We start from the raw sequence: 16,794 nt of genomic DNA, 5'->3' as shown, positions 1-16,794 counted from the left end.
CCGCATGTACATTAACCTACTAACTTATGGTGTCTAAAACCCAACCACCCTGTCCTTAATGTGACCTTGCGTATCTAGACGCTGCATGCAGAATTGTTTTCATTTGGTAGTTAAGTTCTCCTCACAATGGTCACACGCTGTTTACGCGAAGGAGTGCACGGTTGAGCCCTGTCTATTGATTCCAAAGCGAAATATCGCATGACAGTGTTGTTTTCAAGCGCTTCCTTGCCAATCCTCACCTGACCACGTCATTTCTTTCACATAGATTTCTCTCATGTGGTGCAGTTGAACGCGCCCACAGGCTTAATTTATCACATAGATGTAGTTCCTACGTCTGCCGATTGTTCAGCGTGGTAGTAGCAGCACCGACATCCGCAAAGGAGAGTATGTCCACTTAGAGTTTTTGGTGCGTTCAAAGATCACATACCTCCCCACCCACTTTTCCACGACAAGGTTAGGGCCTGGGCTCTTCCGGACAGACGCTTGACATGTCACTTGGTCGAATTAGCCCTTCATTTATTCCACAAATGTTTTGTCGCCAATGCTGCATTTCCCCGTATTACATGTTTCAACTTAACTGTACCATATATGAAAACTATGCCATTTAATTCCCCAGCAACGCCGGGTATATCTGTTAGTGTGTGTGTGTGTGTGTGTGTGTGTGCTGTGTATGTATATATATATATATATATATATATATATATATATATATATATATATATATGTAACAATTAGAAAATGGAGGATAATATGCTCACAAATTCTGGGTAAAACCTCCACTTTTACCCGCTCCCATTGATTGCACCTAGTATAGCACTAGTGTAGCAATAATTGGGTACCCTCCCAGCAGTATACTGGATAGATACTATCCCTTAGTGGGTTGAACCCCCCAACCCCTAACTCTCTCACGTTATATATATATATATATATATATATATACGCACACACATAGATACGTATGTATATAACGTATGTATAATACATACATATATATGTATATATATGTGTGTGTGTGTGTGTGTGTGTGTGTGTATGCATGTATGAATATATATTGCTAAGTATATCGAGATACTTCACCAAAAATGCCCAGGAATATAATATATACATATCAATAGAGGAGAGCACGCATGCGTGCGCAATATAAACCGTCGTAAAATATATACACACACATATATCTATGTGTGTGTGTATGTGTGTTCGTATGTCTGTATTAGTTATTGATCTCTCCAATATTTCACGAGTATTATAGACGAATAAAAAAAATCGATAAATCTATAATTGATATGTAGGTGAAGGGTTCCACTTGACCACAACCTGAAAACCAGTTCGGACTGGTTAAACTGTCCCAAACAGGACCATGTGGTGTCAGTGTGTTGGTGAATGTGTGCATTTGTGTGTATATTTACATTTATATATGTAAGTATATGTGTTGCGTTGCGAGCGTTTACAGACAGGCACGTGTATATGAATGCATATTTATATACATAGATGTAATATATATTTGGTGACAGATGTGGCTGTGTTGTAGCAAGTTTGCTTCCCAACTACATGGTCCCTGGTTCAGTCCCATTGCGAAAATTTTAGAAAAAAAATAAATAAGTAAATGAGTGGAAACTTAACCGGTGAGTGTGTTAAATAATAAGGTACTAAAAGAGAATGACTCTCCCCAGACACAACACAATGTATATGTGTGTGTGTGTGTGTATGTATGTATAAAAATATGTGTGTGTGTGTGTATATATATATATATATATATATATATATATATACACATACATACAGAGAGAGGGGAGACAGATGGACAGATAACCAGACAAATAAATAGGTAAATATATATATACATACTTGAATGTATGTATGTATGTGTATGTATGTGTGTACGTACGTACGTAGATATGGATGTATGTACGTACAGATGTATGCATGTGTGTTTGTATCGAATAATAATTATGCCTTCTCTGATCGATATAGTAAGTACTTACCTTGAATTCTGTTTGTCTTTCTCTTTCAAACAAGACTATTAGCGACAATTATAGATATGTGTGTGTAGGGAACGTATGTGTGTGTGTGTGTGCGCGCGCGCGTCTTATTATGACCGCTCCTTACAGTTCTAGATGATCTTTTCTTTATAATCATTTACAGCCACCATATTCTTTAAATATTGTTTTCTTCTTTAGTTTCTAACCACTCCTACTGTCTCATTCACTTTCTCTCCTACTTGCGATTCATGTCTTGTTTGTGTGTGTGTGTGTGTGTGTGTGTGTGTGTGTGTGTGTGTGTGGAGGTGGGTCTTATTTTGTAAATGTCCTTTTATCTGTTGCCTCAAAGTGCATCTGACTGAATTCTTACCCTCACCGACTTGGCCATTACCTCTCCCTCGTCCATTTCAAACTTTGACCACTTCTCCCAAACCTTGACCACTTCTCCCTAATATTTTACATCGCATAGCAACCATACAACTCAGGCGGCTTCCCATACTTTTCACACCATTTTAGAGTGATTATCTCACCCAATCTCTTCCCTGTTATTTTGTACCTAGACGATGAGACTTCCAATTTCTCCACGCTTTCCCTCTCCCTCTCTCTTTCTCTTTCTCACTCACTCTCTCTCTTCCTCCTTCTCTCTCTTTTCTCTCACTTTCTCCCCCCCCTCTCTCTCTCTCTCATCTTTCTCTCTCTCTCTCTCACACACACACACACACTTTCTCTCATTCTATCTGGAGAAGGATAATTGTCCGAAACGTTAGACTTTCCTCTTTCATTCCCACGTAAAGTTTATTCCATTGTTTAAATTATGATTGTATGTGAGTATGTGTGAGTATGTGGCGGCGGTGGCGGCGGTAGTGGTGGTGGTGGTAGTGAGAGATATTCAGAGAGTGGTAGAAGAAGCAGACATTAGTTCATATTTGTTTAAATAATGTTAAGCATTAAATGTTTTTTTTTTATCAACTTCACTCAGCTTCTTTTTTAGTTGTTTAAATAACACTGAGCTGATATCTCACTCTGCGTGTTACCGTAAACAAGAAGAATGGAAGGAATACAGTGGGGATCAGAGCGAGAAATAGGGGAGAAGAGACAACGATTGTGATAGTGATGGCGTTGATGAAGGGGACGGAGAGAGTGGAGTGGGAATGATGAGGGAGGTGGCTTAGGGCTATGTCTATCGCTTATCACATCACAAGCTGCGGTCCATGTCCATATTTATTAAGTCTAGCAGTGTTCCTATCTCCGTTATGTTCCCGTAAAGGATTTTACGTCAGCAAACAGTGGGGGGTTTACTGCAGTGGAAGATTGCAGCGGATGATTGCAGTAGATGATTGCAATTTTTGTGTAACAGTCAGCATCAGCTTGAACTATAAAAAATACGAACTCTGTGAGAGACTTTGATGTCCGGGCACATGCGCATGCGCACGAACGCGCATAAATGTATACAGGCGGATAAGAATATGCCTGTCTATGTGTAGACATCGATATATATATATATATATATATATATATATATATATATATATATATACGTATTTCTGAAGCAGCCAGCCGTTTGGGGTACCACTCGAGACGCTTTCATAGTCAGCCGCCACCACTGGTCTCTGTTCTCTTTCATATGTAACAGGTCCCAGTGGTCTCTTTCTCTCTCGCTCAACTCTACCCTGAAGAATAGTTTTGGATATGGAGTTGTGGCAGGATACATGACCGTGAGCGTACAATGCAAGCTTCCTCTTTTTACCTTTTTATCTGCCATCGGATATGCTATTTCCATTGTATGTATGTATGTATGTAGGTAGGTAGGTAGGTAGGTAGGTAGGTAGGTAGGCAGGCAGGTGTGCACGTACATATGTCTCTGGCCAAGATATTCATTTTGTGCTCTGTGTACAGCCTTCTATGTTACAGGCTTATGAAGCACTTCTGCTCAAATGCCTGGATTCCTTGCTCTATGTCTCCCACCACCGATTGACAACCAGTGTTAGCGGTTTGACAAAAAAACAAACAAAAAAAACAACTATATAGTAAGTACCAAACTTAAAATAACTACCGGGATCGATTAATTCGACTAAAAATTCTTCAAGGTGGTGCCCCAGCATGGCTGGATTCTGCATTGTTTGTAGACATTTGTCAAAGGGATCAAAGTTACTGTTGCGGATTGGATGTTCGAAAGACTTGCAGGTTCTGTGATGCAACGATGTGACCTTCGCCGTTCAACTGACGGTTCTGCGGGGCTTGTAGAGCTGAGCAAATACTATATGGAACTGGATATTTCGTGGGAAGAATTGGGAGTGGGGGAGAGATTTTCGTGGGAAGAAGTGGGAGTGGAGGAGTGATGTTGGCTGCATTCTTAGCCTGAATATTCCGCAACGTAGCTATTGAGGAACCTTTGGATGGGAATTTGTATGTGGGACGTAGAGGGAAATGCTGAAGAGGATGGTTTTAGTCAGCCACCTAAATGTTTGTCTGTGATGGGGCAAAGGAGTCACACGTGAGGCAGGGGTCATTAACTGTTTGGGAGGCAGGGGTCATTTTGTAGTATGTCGAGCGGTCGCGATTAGGCATCGGTCAGGTGACTCATAGGTTCGTGGATCTGGCTTGGTAGAGTTTGAGTCTAAAGGTAAGAAAGAAAGTGGGGAGGCATATTTCAGCTTTCTGTGTGCCGCTCAGGGGTTTGTGAATGGAATACAACTAGTTGATGTTATAAGGGGGGAATTGCGGAAGTTTAAGTTTCTACATCTTTAACATCATTGTAGGATGAACATTAAATCTAAGAATATTGTGAGCGTTGAACTCACCGATGACGGTGTAACTTGAGTGAATTTGGTTGCTATTTCTAGCAGGCCCGTGACCACTTAGAAGGAATAACGCTTTTGAATTTTTTTTTTTTTGCAAAGTAATCTATAAACTAAATTATACTAAAAGAAAACAAACAAAAAAACAACAAAGAATTCCAGGGGAATAACTTCATTAGACTAAGGCAAACTCTGCTAAAGTTACCTCCCTTTACTTCACCAGCCATAATAATTTGAGTTATATAGTACAGAACATAACCTATGCAGAAACAATATTGCTGTATAACCCCTTCGTATCTAGATGTTGGCTAGTTTTTTCTTTCCACTCAGCTTACAGTTATTGATTACTCTTTATGCGCCGCCTTTTGCAGGAATCCAGTATGTTCGTGCATGTATATTTGTGTGAATACACGTATGTTTCTGTGAGTGTATGTGCACGAATGCACACACACAGACACAGACACGCGCACACAACAGGCGAGGCTAATTCTACTTCTATTCAGATGCACCCGACCCATTCACTCCTATTGTTATATATATATATATATATATATATATATATATATATATATATATATTTATATAAATAAGGATAAGATCGGTATTTAAAATATCGATCTTATTAAGTGGTCAGCATGGGAATAAAAACCATCAAAGGTAATAATTATTTAAAATTATAATACAGGGTATCAAGAGATACCACCACGCTGAAAAAATAGCAGTCAAATCCTGACTCCAAAACCACAATAAATGTCCGCAAGGCACGATTAGCGGACATTTATTGTGGTTTTGGAGTCAGGATTTGACTGCTATTTTTTCAGCGTGGTGGTATCTCTTGATACCCTGTATTATAATTTTAAATATATATATATATATATATATATATATATATATATATATATATATATACTGCGTGTATGAGTATCTATCTGTCTGTCCATAAGACAGTGGGGGGAATGTATGCGTGTCTATATATGTGGGTGCTTGTGTCAACGTGTGTATACTTAAAATAATCTTTCTCTTATTCTGTTGTTGTTATTATTATTATTATTATTATTATTGTTATTATTATTATTGCGATTTATTTACAAATAGCTATATGTAGACTATATGTCACCAGATGAGACACATCTGCATCGAAGGGTGCACCACAACCAGTTGTGCCGTATCTCACACGCGACGGACCGATGCAAGATCATTGTGATTAATAAAGAACCTCATAAATTCCATTTTGCTTACCCCGTAAGTTAATATAAATAATGATAATGATATTGCAGACACAGCCATGCAAAATACGAAACATATTTTATTATAACTGTATCTATTTATATAACTGTGTATATATTTTAAACAATACTGGTACCCTGTATTCTTTCTATTTTTATGTTTTCATTTTGTCTCAAATATAATAAATCTCTTTGTGCATCCTTCCCTGAAGATATCCTCACTTGTTTGTAGTAATTAAACAAATTAATTCAGTTAAATTAAATTAAATTCGGTTAATTTTTATGCTGCACGTGATGAATTGAAAGAATTGTAGGTCTGGTCTTGTCAATGTTATTAAAATTTTATTGATCTTATCACCATCTTCTCTCTTGTTTTGCATACACACAGACAGACAGACAGACACACACACACACACACACACACACACACACACACACACACACACACATGAATTTGTGTTGCAAGATTCTTGATGTGAAACCGTGTGTTGAAACGGATATTGTATTTCGGCTTGGTCGTTTTTTTCTTTGTTTTTTTTTTTGTTTTTTGCCAAATAAACACAGGCCCTGCATATTCGTTCTTCACTCGTTTATAAACGAGTAAAGAACGAATATGTAGTGCGTGTTTATTTGGAAAAAAAAATTAACCCTCCCGAAATGCGACACGGTTTCCGGGACTGGGCTGTGTTGTGTTCATGCTTCAGTTTACACAGCTTTAAAAATAAGTTGCGGTGTAACTTGTGCCAAGCTGTATCAGCCTTTACCATTCCCTTGGAGAACATAAGTGGTGTTGAGAGGGTTGGTTGATATGCATGAGCGACTACTGTTCTTCCACAAACCACCTTTCCCGGATTTGTGCCTCGGGGGGGGGGGGGGGGGTAACTTTCTAGGTGAAATCCTATAGTCATGCATGACCGAAGCGAGTGTACAGTTCCGTGATGGTAAGATCAATAAAAAAAAGTACTGGTAAGAGATAAATATTATTTAATAAACACAGTGTAAGTTTTCATGTGCTACTGTTCGGTTCATGTGCTGAGAACATGCCAAACATTGTTTTATAACACGTCTGGTGTCCCAGTACAATCATTAGACACTGCACATATGGTATAACGAACTATATTTGAGACGAGAGAGAGGCGAGAAGAAAGTATATATAAAACGTGGAAGGTTGAAAACCGGAAAACGAAGAGTAATCAGAAAGGAATAAGAGTTATTTCCCTTCGACTATAAACTATAGGGCTTTCCTATAAGTAGGTTATCTCCCTTGGCTAGGCGGCGCTCCATGTAGATAATTAAACTTCCGGAGGCTAACCCACGCCATTGTTATTGTTTTACGTCTTATCATGGATATAAAGCAGCTTGATGATTCATGTATCGAAGTACTTAATGTGCCTGAGTTAAAGAAATATTTAAGATTATATGGACAGTATGTTACTGGAAGAAAGGCGGACTTGATTGAAAGGTATAAAAATTCTTTCGATATGTCAACAAAGTAAATTCATCGGACGATAAGTCTGAAGTATCGGACGATACTTCAGACAGGAATAAGCAGAAGCTTATATCTCCTCTCGGTGAAGTATTGCCTGATCTAAAGATCTTTGTAAGTTGCCGAATTTCACAGATAATGACATAATTACCTCGTGCTACGGATGAAAGCAAAGCAACAGTTAAGGAGTGGCATATTTTACCACGACAGACACGTACACAGCATCGAATACCACGATGTGAGTGAAAGCTGCTTTCACTGTATTGTCCGGTGTCTGGTTATCCCTTCGATACCGACATCAAACCAAAAAAAGAATCCTGACCACAGAGTGTGGGTAATTATGTCAAATGTCACTGGCAATGTGCATTCAGCTGATTGCAACTGTTAAAGCAAGTCACTGAGCATGCGTACATGTCATACGGGAGAGTTCCAATCAGGGGTGGATAACACCTTATAGGAAAGCCCTATAGTGGAGATGCAATGGCTCAATGGTTAGGGCAGCAGACTCGTGGTCATAGGATCACAGTTTCGATTCTCAGACCGGGCGTTGTGAGTGTTTATTGAGCGAAAACACCTAAAGCTTCACGAGGCTCCGGCAGGGGGTGGTGGCGAACCCTGCTGTACTCTTTCACCACAACTTTCTCTCACTCTTACTTCCTGTTTCTGTTGTGCCTGTAATTCAAAGGGTCAGCCTTGTCACACTGTGCCACGCTGAATATCCCGAGAACTACGTTAAGGGTACACGTGTCTGTGGAGTGCTCAGCCACTTGCACGTTAATTTCACGTGCAGGCTGTTCCGTTGATCGGATCAAACTGGAATCCTCGACGTCGTAAGCGACGGAGTGCCAACAACAACAAATTTGAGACAAGAGAAAGGCGAGAAGAAAGTATATATAAAAAGTGGAAGGTTGAAAAAGCGGAAAACGAAGAGTAATAAGAAGGGAATAAGAGTTATTTCCCTTCGACTATAAACTATAAGATTTGAAAGCCAGTAGGTTTGAGCCTATGGTACAGTTACTTAATGGATCTAGAATTCAGCAGAATTCAGTTCTTTCAGCTATGGATAGCTTACATTTTTTTGATCCGTAAATACATAGTCTGGATTTGTCGATTATTTTCCGCTTCATTGTATGCGGTGTTGTGTTCAATTTCAAACTCCATACATAGCTATCCAACTTAGTAGCTTTACTTTTGTCCGTTTGTCGCTATGCTAATCACATATCTTTCCTTCTGCACACACGTTTTGTAGTATTTAATGCATTTTCATATATATATATATATATATATATATATGTATATATATATATATATATATATATATATATATAATACAATATAGGATAAAATCTTTATAAGAATTTATCAAGTAGTCAGCGTGAAAAAACCCCATAAGGAAAAAACCCATCGTTTTTTTCCCATAAATATATATAATTTATATAAGGGCATTAACTATATAGTAATGCCTCATGCTTAGAGGGACTAAATAAGTCAAAAACTACCAAAAAATAAGCAACATATTTACCGAAAGCGAGGGAAAATATATAGTATTATATATATATATATATATGTATATATATATGGGTTAGTGGTTAGGGTGTTGCACTCACGATTGTGAGATCGTAGGTTCAATTCCTAGACTGGGCGTTGCATTATGTTCTTGAGCAAAGCACTTCATTTCACATTGCTCTGCAATCATTTCGTAATCTGACATGTGGCACATGGTGCACCTGTACAGGGATTGTTGATTTGATGGAGGGGGTGAGCTTATGTATGCACAAATATTTAATCATTATAAACAAATTATCTGTGCGGTTGTTCGGCAAGAAATTTCCGAACCCTCATACGTCGTCCAACGATGGGAGAATCCATGATAGATATATATATATATATATATATATATTTATTTATTTCTATATAAGGGCATTACTACAGAATAATACCACACACTGGAAAGTCTAGTGTGTGGCATTATTCTGTAGTGATGACCTTATATATAAATATAAACGAATAATTATATTCTTGGGAATAAAAAATTCCCTTATGAATTTTTTACACACTAGCTTCCCATTATTGAATTTATTAATTAAATATATAAAAGGTTTAGATTTAGATTCAAAATTGAATATGGTACTTATGTTTAGGCACCAGAATATAGTATGGTATTATACAAAAACCATTCCAAAAGTGAGGTGATCAAAAAATCAAAATAAGCAACACGGATTTTAAAGATGATTGCAGTACGCACGTTTCATGCTACACCATTTATTTAAGTAATGCGAGCATTACATTAAATGCAATATGTAGAGCAATCTTCAGCTGCACGAAAATGTAGAAAATTACAGTAGAATAGACATATTATAATTGTGGCTACATTTCAAATCCAAGTGGGAAGAATAGTGTATAGATGCATTATAAGTACAATAACCGAGAATTATATTTACATTGGATGTAGTATTAATGTGAAACAGAGAATATATAACCATAGGTCTTCCTTTAGACATAAGGTAAATAGTACGACATTAGCAAGTAAAATTTGGGAGTTAAAAGATAATGGTATTAATTCTAGCCTTAAATGGGAAATTATAAGAAAAGCTCAACCTTATAGAAATAATAAATATAGATGTGAATTATGTTCTATGGAAATATATGAAATTTTTAAACTTAGAAATAATCCTAATCTAATCAATAATAGATTAGACCTTAGGGTATCATGTGTACACTGCTCTACTCGCACTTTTAAATTTTTTAAAAAGTAGTTAAAATTATCAAAATATAGTATTTTAACTTCTACCATGGTCATCTAGGGCTATTAATTAGCACATATTTTAAATTGGAAATTGAACCTTTATAACATATATTTCTGATCTCTCACCTTAACATATAATCTTCTTGTGATAAATAAGATTTCAACTTTATTCCATGAAAGATATTTTTTCACACCACTTCTGCTAATGCTGTTAGTTCTTAATATGTATCTTAACCCTATATAGCTTATAAGAATAGGAAATTTCAGAAGTTCTAAATGGTTTTAATTAATTCCCCTAATTTAAATTTTATTTATTTTTTTATTTTATTTAATGCTTGACTCTAAAAGGATCATTATTATTATTACATTATTTCAGGGCTTGTAGGGATAGTGTCTTGTTTATTTTGTATTTTTAACTTAAATAAATCTAATCCTGATGCCCAAAATAAATCTAATCCTTATTCAATTAATATTCTTTAATTAGCCCATGTTAGTCTTAAAAAAAGTTCATGACTAATTAAACTAGTAATCAATTATCATGTTTCTATATTGGATGTCCTTGTTAATTCCTAATACCCTTTTTCTTTTTTTTGTCCCTTAAACCTTAATAAACCCATTATTATAAACTATATAAATCCTATACTAATTCTTCTTTACATTATAAAAATAAAGCTTTCCTTTTATGTGTCTTCAAAATAGTATTATTATATATATCAGCTTAAATTTTAAAATCATTTTTTAAATAATTCAAAATAGACTTTACACCTTATCTATAGCCTCTGAATTCAATATTGACATTACTTCAAGATTTTTGTATAAAATAATTACATTACATTTTATTATTAACATACTTCTTATTATTAAAATATTGTTTAAACTAATATTGATATCTGTAAAACAATACTGATGCTCTATTCAGACTAAAGAAAAAGCCCTGTTGACCTATATGCTTAGGTTTAATTTCTCAACATTATAATAGTAGTAGAAAAACCCCAACTTATAATAGTGCTGCCACTCTGACCAGAGAAATCTTATAACCATATCCATGTATAATGCTTACACCTTCCCTTTCCTTAGAAGTGATTGCCCCTTATACTATAACTACTAGATAAGAGACAATAAAATCAGAGACAGTTAGAATTCTGCTTAGAACCAATTACTAGCCTGATAGCCTTGGCTATGTCAAGATGGATTTTTATGTATTCTTCTTCCCACTTGGATTTGAAATGTTGCCACAATTATAATATGTCTATTCTACTGTAATTTTCTACATTTTTGTGCAGCTGAAGATTGCTCTACATATTGTATTTAATGTAATGCTCTCATTACTTAAATAAATGGAGTAGCATGAAACGTGCATACTGCAATCATCTTTAAAATCCGTGTTGCTTATTTTGATTTTATATATATATATATATATATATATATATGCAATAAGGTTCGTAGATTGATGTTGAAGGAGTGATGCTAGGTCTGTGAAATCTTGCATGCATTAATTTTGACTATTAATAACCACACTGTTTCTTTCCAGGTAACTTTCGTCTGACTGTTCAAAGAACACTTCAAAAGTCATCGTCGTGTTATCAAGCACCCGCAGGAAAAAGGGTTTAGCCCCTAAGGGCATTTATGCTACATTGGAGAATGACGCACCAGCTTTATCAACAGTGAAAAAGTGGGCTGCCGAATATAGGAGAGGAAGAGAGAGTTATAAATATGACACAAGGTCTGGACGTCCTTAGGCTTCCACCACCGAGGAAAATATTTATTGTGTTCACCACGTGATGATGGATGAGAGGTGATTGACTATGAATCAAATAGCCAATGCTGTTAGCATATCAAGTAAAAGAGTTGAGAGCATTTTGCTGAATGAACTTAGCATGACGAAAGCTGACCACATCGTGGGAAAATCTGACATTGTTTGAGATAGATCCAGTTGATTTCTTGAACATTTTCTGACTCAGGATGAGTGTTGACTCCATCACTTTGAGCCAGAGGCAAAGAGATAATCCATGCAGTGGTAACACTCTTCTTTCCCTACTTCAAGGAAGGCCAAGGTTATTTCATCTGCAGGTAAGTGATAGCTTCAATCTTTTGGCATGCAAAAGACATTGCTTTTTTTTTTTTTTTCCAAAAGGGCCACGCCATCAATGGCTAATACTTACTGAGACAGTTACGAAAGGCTATCAAGGAAAACTAACAAAAAGGGTGTTGTTTCATCAGGGTAAGCCTTCAGCACACAAGTCCTTTGTTTCAATGGCTGCTGTGCCTGACTGAAGCTTTGAACTGGTTGATCACCTCTTTATTCTCCTGGTTTGACCCCATCTGACAATCACCTGTTCCCCTACATGAAAAAACACTTGACTGGAAACCAGTATCGCTTTATTGAAAAGTTCAGCATCTTCTCCGTCTGTATCCCTGCAAATTTCAAGTCTATCCTTAGCGTTGTGAAACACATTTGAAAGCATTTCAGGAATTATCTCTTGCACTGCTAACTGAATGCATTTGTTATGTTTTTAGGTTGTAACATGATGTGTGTAGAAATCATTGTCAGGAGGCAGTTCATTTATAACAAAACATTAAACTATATTAATCGGATGGGTGCTGGCGAGCGGTAACAATGATAAGTGTCCAATTGCAGACAAGTAATGAGGGCGGCGGCCTGTACGTACATGTAGAGTATATATATGTATGTGTATGTATGTGAGTTAGGGAATCCGAAATAACTTACTTAAGGATTGAATGAGAAGTCGTAAGCCGTGATAAGCTAGCAGTGGTAAGTCGGTCTGTGCTAGCTGGGGCAAGAAAGAACTATTCAGGGTTTCAATTGCGTTGAGGGAACTGGACTGTAAAAGGTGTCCGCGAAGTGAGAAACTAGGAGTTGTTCGTGATGAAGAAGATTCTGTGTTGGTCGTCCCGCAGCCAAATTGATAAAAAAATTTATACACTTTTAACACATAATCACTCCCAGTATTTATTTCTTTAGCTTGGTATTTATTCTATCGGTAACTATTGCTGAACCGCTAAGTTACGGGCATGCAAACACACCAGCACCGGTTGTCAAGCGGTGGCGGGGGACAAACAGACTGACAGACAGACACACATATTGATATATGCATGTATATATATATATATATATATATATATATATATATATATATAAATTGTAAATCCAAAAAATAACAACAAAACTACAAAGGATTCCGCGGTACACGTGTTTCAAGCTTTATATGTGTATAATTTACAATGTAAAGCTATCCTCAGCCGCAAAATTATTTCTCTCCCAGGAAATTATACCACCTCGGCGTTGAAGTAGGAAGAAAGGTGTGATGTAAGAGGTGAAGATCCTTTCGGTATTCTGTATAGTACTATACCTCGTATAATTCTCCACCCAGACATAATCTCTCCGGTCCTCCGAAAACCTTCCATACCTTGCCACGATTCAATATATATACATGCTACGTCTTCACGTTTGTTTGTTCTTTTCTTTTTCTGTGATTTTTTTAATTGATTATATGAATACGACGAACTTGTTTCAGTTTCCATCTCCTAAATGAGTCTCACAATACTGTAATAAAAACACTTGCCGAAGGTGTCACGCAATTGAACTGGACTGAACCCGGAACCCATGTGGTTCCGGGTTCAGTTTAATTGCCATACAAATTTACATTTCAGTTTAATAGCCTTGCAGATTTACATTGGAAGATCGTATTGCTAATCAAATAGAAATACAAACATCCGTGGGTGGCGCTGCATGTATATGCGTAGGTGCGTGCGTGCGCAACAGGCGTGTATGTTGGACCCAACAGCAGCTGAGATTCCGATTTATAAAATCACTAATGTTTATTAGAAACTTAAGTGGAAAAACCAATAGCACACAATTGATAATCGCATATATACACATACACACACATATATATATATATATATATAGAGAGAGAGAGAGACACTCTCTCGCTTTTTCTCTCTTTCTCTTTCTCTCTCTCACGCACACACACACACACACATATCTTTTATGACGACACGGTCATATATTTCCTTGTCAATAAAACACCGTCTACGTCAAAGCAACAGCTTGCGGGTTCTAATGTCATTGTCTGCTCACAGCTGTACATTCTCTCATCTGACTTATTATAAGAAGGGAGAAACAACACAGCAAAATGTAAGCAGAAAGAAAAAAGAGAAGAATCGAAACTACACACACACACACACACACACACATACACACACAAGCACACACACACACAACCATACTTATGTGTATAGTCTCTCGCATTGAATTAAAAACTAATAGTTCAAAGCAAAGTTAAATGTTTTAGAAAGGAAATGTCGTAGACAAAGTGGATAAAAGTAGCAGCAAAAAAATAACAGTAGTAGTAGTAGCAGTAAACAGCAGCGGTAGTAGTAGTAGTAGTAGTAGAAATAACGAGAAATTATTATTATTATTATTATTATTAAGGCAGTTAGCTGGCAGTCGTTAGCACGCCGGGCAAAGTCATTAGCGGCATTCTGTCCGCCTTGACGTTCTAAGTTCAAATCCCGCCGAGGTCCACTTTGCCTTTCCTTCTCTCGGGGGGGTCGATAAATTAAGTACATGTTACACACTGGGGTCGATGTAATCGATTATTCCCACCCCCACAAATTCCAGGCCTTATTATTATTATTATTATTATCATCATTATTATTATTACCATCGACCTTTTTCGGGGTCGATAAAATAAGTACCCGTTGTGTACTGGAGTTAATGTAATCGACTTACCCCTTCCCTCGAAATTTCAGGCCTTGTGCCTTCTGTAGAAAGGATTATTATTATTACTATCATTATTATTATCATTACTATCATTATATATAAACCCCCACCACTTTGTCTGTCATTGTATTGTCCCCCTCATCCTTCGTCTTTGCTCTTTATGTATCCAGTTTGTTTGTTTTTCTCCTCCTCCTCCTTCTCCTCCTTGAAGCAAAGACTTTCACTCAGTTATCGACAGTTGTTGTCGTCTTCGTCAGTCAGTTTCTGGTTTGTCTATCGTTGTATATGGACTTGTTAAATATCTTCTTATACAGACAGAGTTCGTTGTCTCCGTTACCATCCACACCTCTACTCTTCGTATACGTATATGCACTGCATGTATGTATGTATGTATGTATGTATTTATGAATATATAAATATATATATATCTACGTATACGTACAGATGTTTATATAGGTTGTGTGTGTGTGTACTTTTATTGTTGCCCTTTTGCTTTTCGGAAGCCACCGTTTCGTGAGAACTAAACGTATCAGTTACATGTGAAGTGTTTGAAATGCTACATCGATGGGTTTTTCGTCGGTTGTCAGTAAAACCTCGAGTTTCTATCACCTACTGAAACTGGATCTACGTCGCTTAGGCTTTTATCTTATACATATATAATTTTAGTTTGTATTTTATTTTTCAAAAACACTTTGCAGGCGGTTCTTCGATGTTGGATTCCAGTATTCATATGTCAAACAACATATCCTGAATGCGTTTTGTAGCAGTGCGAATTCTTTACAAAACTACACAAGGAATTTTTTAAAAGCTGGTATTCAATTTTTCATCATCTAAAATTTATACAAAAAAAATTCTTATACAAAAAGGAGCAGGAATCCCTAATTTTTTTCAACATCGTCCACTACCAAACTTCTTCAAGTCTTTAAACTACACAAGCTCTACAAGAAAACTATCCTTGTAATACCTTGATAACTACCAAACAAAACGTAATATTTTACTGTCTTTGGAACGCTATATTAATTATCAAATAACACACAAATCATAGTAGCACGTCATCCTCGGAATATTATGATAATTAATAAATAAGGTATAAGAGTTTACCATTCTTGGATAACCATGATAAATACCAAGGAAGGCATGACCTGTTTTTAAGGATTATAAATTGCAAAAATCTTACTGGATACATTATTCATTACCAAAATGTTATTTTAAACAAGCCATTTACGGATACATTATTTACTACTAAATCAGGCTTGTGCCTTTTAACTTGTACATGGTCTGCATCTTCAAAATATATCTCCCCCTGTTTCGAACACGATAAGGGCTTGACCTGTTTCAAACTTTTGGACAACGTGAGACTTTAATCTTTAGGATACTTCAGTTATTACCAAACGGGGCAAGGCCTTCTACGGGATTTCTAAACTATACGTCTTCTTCTTCTTCTGTTTTAATAATCATATTATTATTGTGATAATTATGCTACCGAGGTCGACTTTACCTTTCATCATTTCGGGCTCGATAAAATAAAGTCCATCTATATATATATATATATATATATATATATATATATATATATATATATGCGTGTGTATTTGTATGTAGATGTATAATCTAGTGATGTTTCCTATGCTCTTTCTCTCTTCTCCAAATACACCGAATTTCTGTATTGTTCAGCCGACATATTCTTCGTTCGCCAAACAAAATAATAACTAATTAAAAAAATATACAAAAGTAACAACAACAACAACAACATTCACTTTTTCTTTTAAAAATGTGTATGCTCAAGCGGTTCTTTGTAAATCTCTGGAATCG

The 16,794-nt window shown here is 36.4% G+C and overlaps 1 long non-coding RNA gene across 1 annotated transcript in view; it reads left to right on the top strand.

Annotated features, from left to right (window-relative positions):
* LOC128250904 (uncharacterized) overlaps window positions 1–12,142 on the top strand; it is a 138,249-nt gene extending 126,107 nt beyond the window's left edge. The window contains exon 3 of the long non-coding RNA XR_016238505.1: window positions 11,767–12,142. This is a non-coding gene — a long non-coding RNA (uncharacterized LOC128250904). The remainder of the gene's footprint in view (window positions 1–11,766) is intronic.
* Window positions 12,143–16,794: the final 4,652 nt, after the last annotated feature.

The sequence above is a fragment of the Octopus bimaculoides genome, chromosome 26 (assembly GCF_046866305.1).
Source record: "Octopus bimaculoides isolate indiv1 chromosome 26, ASM4686630v1, whole genome shotgun sequence".
NCBI classification, from domain to species: domain Eukaryota; kingdom Metazoa; phylum Mollusca; class Cephalopoda; order Octopoda; family Octopodidae; genus Octopus; species Octopus bimaculoides.
This window is presented reverse-complemented; position numbering and strand designations above follow the sequence as displayed.